Source organism: Mustelus asterias, chromosome 16, assembly GCF_964213995.1.
Source record: "Mustelus asterias chromosome 16, sMusAst1.hap1.1, whole genome shotgun sequence".
NCBI lineage: Eukaryota > Metazoa > Chordata > Chondrichthyes > Carcharhiniformes > Triakidae > Mustelus > Mustelus asterias.
Window position 1 is genome coordinate 50,254,107 of NC_135816.1, and position 8,132 is coordinate 50,262,238.

The window sequence follows — 8,132 nt, forward strand, 5'->3', positions numbered from 1 at the left end:
TCGTTGCAGCTTACAGGTTAGGCAAAGATCTTACAAGTCTTGTTCACAACAGCCTAATTAAATTGTACCATAAATCTGCTGTAAAACTTTTCCTGTGAAAGTGCTCGGGTAGTTTATGCAGATCAACAAAATTGGGATAATGTTGCAGACATTACTGAACATCAGCATGATTTTATGCACTTGCCACAGATAAGACCTTCAGACAGGCAGAAAAGCAAAGACACATCTCCTACGGAAGTGTGCTAGTGCACCCTAGTGCTCATACATGGATTTTCTGAAACCAAATCTCACTACCACCCCATGTGGACATGGGTTCACATCCTCGACCTCCCAGAACAGTATTTGTGACGGTTTCCTCCCTCACCTCCCCGACCGAGACAGGCAGATTTCTCCCCAGAAAGGAAAAGCAGATATGCAGCCAGATCACATTGGTCAAACAGAACACAGTGGGATCTTTATGAAAATGATATCTATACTGGCCATGATTACCATATGGCTATGGCATCACACTATGGACAGAAGCTGTGTTCACCAGGGTTATCAGGCATATAATCATAGAACCCATAAAACCCCTACGGTGCAGAAAGAGGCCATTCGGCCCATCAATTCTGCAGCAACTCTCCAAAAGAGCATCTTACCCAGTCCCACACCACCGCCTTTTCCTTGTAACCATGTGCATTTAACATGGCTAATCCACCTAACCTACACATCTTTGGACTATGCGAGGAAACCATAGCATCTGGTGAAAACCACGCAGACATGAGGAGAATGTGCAAATTCCAGTTTACAGGCCGGAATCGAACCTGGGTCCCTGGCGCTGTGAGGCAACGGTGCTGGCCTATGAACTGCTGCTGAACGACATCAGCCTCAAGGGGCAGACTGTCATGATAAGCAACCAAACAGATGTCCTAAATGTAAAGGCAGTCCCACTAAAAAGGCAGAAAATAAGTGAGTTAGAATGATCAGACATCAGGGCAAGCATGTGCTAGGGTGGGTGAAGCTTCCGGTTCTGAGCTTCACAGCACTGAACAATGACTACATGGCACCCAGCGGATTCCCCTATACCCCAGCTATCATTCCCACTAATCAGCAGGAACAAGTTCTGTCTGACACAAGAGCTGAATCCACTGTTAAGGATCCTACATTTATGAAGAATAAGTGGACAGATTTATTAAATATCGTTAGGGTGATTTACACACACGCACACAGGTGATTTATTTCTACAAAGTATCTATTACCGTGTACAGAATTACAGTAACTCTAGACATAGAATTTGCAGCAGATTTACCCTGTCCCCTTGTTAAAGGATGGCCTGATATACAGCGCTATCTCAAAGTTTCAACCAGATCAGTGGAAGCTTCCACAGATCAGGATGATAGACAGAGGCACATCCAGATGAAACTTGCCCAGAGGGGAGCTCAGCAAGAGATGTCAAGATAGCTTATTTATAAATGCTACCCTCATCCACAGTGCCACTCAAATCAATATGCTAGGGTGGGTGAAGCCAGCAGGGGTCCCTTTCCCTATTCCCCAGATTACTATTGCACACTAAAGCGCTTATGCAGAGAAGTGCGGAAAGCGATTGACCTTACACAGTGAAACTTGGGACTACCTCTGAACATTTACATTCGGATTTCACCAAAAGTAACTTGCTGTATTCTACAATGACAAAAGTATTGCCCCTGTCCAATTTCTCCTTTAATTTCAGTAATGTTAAAAGATGATTTTCAAAGAAAGAGAGTTCTGACTATTATAGTTCAATGCCTTATTAAAGCAAGAAAACGTCAAGAGACTTACTGATGCGCGACAATCAAGCACGAGGTACAAGGCTTCAGCGATTGAAGGCTTTTATTGACAAACAATGGAACTATTTAAACACGAGTACACCATTCCAGACTGGAGGGGTCCCGCCCGAGCAGAGGGTCTTATACCTCTCCCAGGAGGCGGGGCCCGACCGGGATGTGCCATAACAGCATCCACCACAGGTATATTAATCCCACAGTGTAAACACCCTAGCCCAACAACAACATTATAACAACCCCACAGTGTCAACACCCTAACCCAACAGCAACATTGGAATAACCCCACAGTGGTAACCAACGATGGTTCACCACATTCACCCCTCCTTTGAAAACAAAGGAGGGCGGGGTGCGAAAACAGACTACATATATACAAAAAAATCTACAAGTCCAGACGGTCTGGAGGACCGCACCGTCGCTGTGATCTCCTCAACACCGGTTGTGACACCGGAGCAGGTGCTTGCGGTGGCGTTCTCTCCAAAACAGCGTCCGGCTGTCCCCTCAAGGACTCACGGGCCGGTTGACCCTGGTGAAGCGGTGGTGCAGGGGATCCCGGTACCTTCTGTGGTGGCGCCGATCTCCGAGTCTCAGGCAAGCTGTACATGGGAGTATAACTGTTATGCACTGGTCCCGGTGCTGACCGCGCCACGTCCGGGGAAGAAATAAGTGATAGGGGATTCGTGACAGGGGGTATGGGAGCGACAGGAGTTGCTACGTCCCCTGCGGGCGCCAGGTCTCGAATCGAGACTGTGTCCTCTCGCCCGTCAGGATATGCCACATAGGCATACTGAGGGTTGGCGTGGAGGAGGTGGACCGGTTCGACCAAGGGGTCGGACTTGCGGGCCCTTACATGTCGCCGCAGAAGGACGGGTCCTGGGTACGTCAACCAGGCTGGTAAAGATATCCCCGAGGACGACTTCCGAGGGAATGAGAACATCCTCTCGTGGGGAGTAGCATTGGTTGCCGTACACAGGAGGGAGCGAATGGAATGAAGCGCATTTGGAAGGACCTCCTGCCAACGGGAGACTGGAAGGCCCCTGGACTTCAGCGCCAATAGGACAGCCTTCCAGACTGTAGCATTCTCTCTCTCCACCTGTCCGTTGCCCCTAGGGTTGTAACTCGTGGTTCTACTAGAGGCAATCCCGTATGAGAGCAGGAATTGCCTCAAGTCATTACTCATGAACGACGAGCCCCTGTCGCTATGTATGTAGCAGGGGTACCCGAACAGGGTAAAAAGATCACGGAATGCCTTGATCACCGTGGCAGTCGACGTGTCCGCACAGGGGACAACAAATGGGAACCGGGAGTATTCATCTATGATATTGAGAAAGTACACGTTCCGGTCCGTTGAGGGAAGGGGGCCCTTAAAATCCACACTCAGCCTCTCGAAGGGGCGAGTGGCCTTGACCAATTGTGCCCGGTCAGGTCGGTAAAAGTGCGGTTTGCATTCCGCGCAAATCCGACAGCTTCTCGTTACTGACCTGACATCCTCCACCGAGTAGGGCAGGTTGCGGGCTTTGATGAAGTGGTAGAGCCGAGTGACCCCAGGATGGCACAGGTCATTATGGAGGGCGTTCAAGCGGTCCTCCTGCATGGTAGCGCATGTTCCGCGCGAGAGGGCATCCGAGGGCTCATTGAGTTTCCCTGGACGATACATAATATCGTAATTATAGGTGGAGAGCTCAATTCTCCACCGCAAGATCTTGTCATTCTTGATCTTGCCCCTCTGCGTATTACTGAACATAAACGCCACGGATCGCTGATCCGTGATCAGGGTGAACCGCTTCCCCGCCAGGTAATGGCGCCAGTGTCTGATGGCCTCCACAATGGCCTGGGCCTCCTTCTCCACCGCTGAATGCCGAATTTCGGGACCTTGAAGGGTGCGGGAAAAAAACGCGACGGGCCTGCCTGCCTGGTTTAGTGTGGCGGCCAGGGCGAAATCCGATGCATCACTTTCCACCTGAAAAGGGATGGATTCATCCACCGCGTGCATCGTGGCTTTCGCAATGTCGCTTTTCAAAGCCTTGAAGGCCAATTGGGCCTCCGGCGTGAGTGGGAAAGTCGTGAACTTGATGAGCGGACGGGCTTTGTCCGCGTAGTTGGGGACCCACTGCGCATAATAAGAGAAGAAGCCGAGGCATCTCCTCAGTGCTTTTGCGCTAGCGGGCAAGGGAAGTTCAGTAAGGGGGCGCATACGGTCTGGATCAGGGCCGATGACCCCGTTTTCCACCACGTATCCCAGGATAGCTAACCTGCGCGTACGGAATACACACTTCTCCCTGTTATAGGTCAGATTCAGGCGAGGCGCAGTGCGCAAAAAGTTCTGGAGGTTTGTGTCATGGTCCTGCTGGTCATGGCCGCAGATGGCGACATTATCCAGGTACGGGAAGGTAGCCCGCAACCCGTTCTGGTCCACCATTCGGTCCATAGCACGCTGGAAGACCGAGACCCCATTGGTGACACCAAATGGAACCCTAAGAAACTGATACAGATGACCATCCGCCTCAAAAGCCGTGTAATGTCGGTCCTCTGGGCGGATGGGGAGTTGGTGGTAGGCGGACTTAAGGTCTATGGTGGAGAACACCCGGTACTGCGCAATCTGATTGACCATATCAGATATGCGCGGGAGAGGATACGCATCCAGCTGCATATAACGATTAATGGTCTGACTGTAGTCGATGACCATCCGGGGTTTGTTCCCGCTTTTAACCACCACGACCTGTGCTCTCCACGGACTAGCGCTGGACTGTATGATCCCTTCTTCGAGGAGCCGCTGAACCTCAGATCTGATGAAGATCCGGTCTTCAGCGCTGTAACGCCTACTTTTAGTAGCGATGGGCTTGCAGCCTGGTACCAGATTCTTAAATAAAGAGGGTGTGGTGATCTTTAGTGTGGAAAGATTGCATGCGGGGCGCTTTGGACGATTTGGAGGCTGCGGCTGATTCCCTATTGCCAGCGAAGGGAGTGGCCCACCGTACTGTAGGATCACACTCTTCATGTGGACCATAAAGTTTAGTCCGAGGAGAATTGGCGCGCAAAGATGCGGCAACACAAGGAGCCTGTATCGCTCGTAAATTGTGCCCTGCACCTCCAGAGTTACCACACAACGTCCTTGGATCGGTACAGACCGGGACCGTGATGCCATAGAAATTGTCTGTTTGGCAGGTAGAACCCGGAGTCCACACCTCTTTGCAGTGTCAGGGTGAATAAAACTCTCGGTGCTCCCACTGTCAAACAGACAATACACAGTACGACCATTTACCTTGATGTTCATCATTGAACAGTCAAGCCTGTGATGCTTAGCCTGGTCCAGGGTGATCGACACCACCGTTGGCCCTTGGACGTCACTGCAGGCAGCCGAGGTTGATGCTGAGGACCCCTGCTGGTCGCTCCTGGTCGTCGTCGACCAAGATGGCCGCCCCCATGAATCGCACGTGGGTGAGGGCGCCAAGCGTAGCGACTCCTGGTGGTCATCCTCCTCCTCCGCCAGCCACAATGGCGTCGTCCTGGGTTCGCACGTGGTCGGACCTCGTGGGTACTGCGACGCCGATGGAGATTGTCTCCGTTCTGGAGGGTCACAGGCTGCACTGCCGTTCTTGGGCTTCGATCTGCAGACTTTCGCGTAGTGCCCCTTTTTACCGCACTGACTGCAGATCACCGTTTTAGCTGGACACTGTTGCCGTGGATGCTTGGCTCCTCCGCAAAAATAGCACCGCGGGCCGCCTGGGGCTGCCGCCGTCGTCGGGTCGATATGGGAGCGCGAGCCCGTGGGGCGAGGAGGGATTTGTGACTGCTCCTGCCACGTTGTCTCCACGTGGTCTTCTGGATACAGAGCCAAGCTTTTCGACGCCGCCTCCAGCATCTCAGCCATCTCCATCGCTTGGGTCAGGTTGAGATTCCCTTTCTCCAACAGCTTGAGCCGGATGTACGAAGACCCTACCCCTGCCACAAACGCATCTCGGGCGAGGTCGTACATGTACTGCTCAGCCGACACAGCTTTGCAGTCGCAGCCCCTGGCAAGCTGCAAGAGCTCATTGGCGTAGTCCTCCATGGTTTCGCCCGACTGCCGACGTCGTGTAGAGAGGAGGTAACGAGCGTGGATCTCGTTGGGTGGTCTCGTGTATCGCTTTTTCAAGAGCTCGAGGGCCCTCGGGTAAGTGGTGGCCGCACGAATCGCGAGGTAGACCGTGTCGCTTACCCTCGCATGGAGGACCTGGAGTCTGTCGTTATCCGTAGTAACTGCTGCAGAGGCTGCCAGGTAGTCCTCGAAACACTTCAGCCAGTGGTCGAAGGTGTTAGAGGCGCCGACCGCACGTGGGTCCAGCGTCAGACGCTCTGGTTTCAGCATTTGCTCCATACTCTCTTTACTGTCGAGAGTTTCGTGTTTGTCAATAAAATTGATGCGCGACAATCAAGCACGAGGTACAAGGCTTCAGCGATTGAAGGCTTTTATTGACAAACAATGGAACTATTTAAACACGAGTACACCATTCCAGACTGGAGGGGTCCCGCCTGAGCAGAGGGTCTTATACCTCTCCCAGGAGGCGGGGCCCGACCGGGATGTGCCATAACAGCATCCACCACAGGTATATTAATCCCACAGTGTAAACACCCTAGCCCAACAACAACATTATAACAACCCCACAGTGTCAACACCCTAACCCAACAGCAACATTGGAATAACCCCACAGTGGTAACCAACGATGGTTCACCACACTTACTCTGTTACAACCAACACTGAGGCCTCTGACTTACGGTCAGTGCACAAAATGGCGTCCGATGAGAGGAGAGCCTCACAAATTTGGCATGATAAATGGGCATCATTTTTAAACGATCCCCCGCTGAATTTTAAATTCCTATCACCAGATGAAGTTTTAGATTAACTTCCTTATTTTGGAAGATGATGGCACATCAGAAGGGAATTAAACAAGTACCTCTCATGTCACTAACAGAATACTGCCAGGTCATTTACTGTGATGGCTCTTTAATGCCAACTAAAACTGGGACATCTCTGCAAACCCCAACTGGGATGGGGATAGCAATATAAAGTTTTTGGAACATCCTATTCATTCAGGACTCATGTTCCAGAAGAATTATTACTTATTTCCCTCAGCCAAAAGACAGCACGATACACTGAAGCTGCAGCATTAGGTATACCTTGGGACAAGCAAAAACCAACATTATAAATCCACATTAATTTGTACCTGTCGAAGGAGAGCGGGTTCAGGAATGGAAGTCGAATAAAGATTTGGCTTAAGGCCTCTGTGGCAAAAAACCTGTCAAGATACATGCAGTAATTAACAAATGAATGAAATAACTGTTTACTAATCAAACATACGGCAAGCATTCTCTTCAAACTGTCCACATAGACAACCTCAAAAGTGGTCCCAAAGATTACAGTGATGGAGGAACTATGCAAGGTGTGGTCGTACTCTGTCTTCCAAGAGCCAGCTCGAAAAGCGGACACAGAAATGATCGAGGTACCAACAATGTAATCTCCAACCCAAGGCTCCTGGCAGCACCTCACAATTGGCTTCACAGGTGACCCATGGACAAGGCAGGTAATACCCAGAGGGTTGACACCACAGAACAGGAAACACAGTCAGAAAAGGAGCAAAACACCAACATCTCAGACAAGACTTGAGAAAAGGGCAAAATAATAAAACCTCACACTAGCTCAACTTCTTCTTGGCCAAGAGAGAAGCTGAAATGTTGTTGCCTCAGCTATATTTATCATTATAAATGCAGCATTGCTTAGTATCTTGTGGATCATAATTAAATACAGTGCACATATCCAAATTTTGGAGATGGAGGATTTATTTCAAACCCATTTTGGTTCAAGAGCCAATTCTACAATCCTCTTAAGAGGGCGTCGTGATCTGACCGCTCGGAACAATATTTTATTAAAGTTCCACTTCCTTACCGCAGCATTCCAATACCACAACCTCAGCCATTTGTCTTATCACATGGCTCTGGTCATCAGCCAACATAAGTTGAGCTGGATATTACAATACTGGCTAAAACTCATGAAGTTTAGTCAGTTTATAAGGAGAATGATCTGGACCGAAGACTCAATGTTACAATTAATTAATTTAAAAACTACTTTTCAATAAAACCTACAGCTAGCTGCATTTTCTAAAATCAAAGTTGACCAAGCAAATGCATGATCCACTCCCTTCACATCAGTGGTCCTTGCAATGACAACTCGCATTTAGGCCCTGATTTTACTGGCATGGCCACCCGAAGCTTGTAAGATTGCGCCTGAGGCCAACTGGGAATGCTGTTCTGCAAGCCTCGCCCACCCCGATTTCGGGACGGCCATGCTGATAAAAT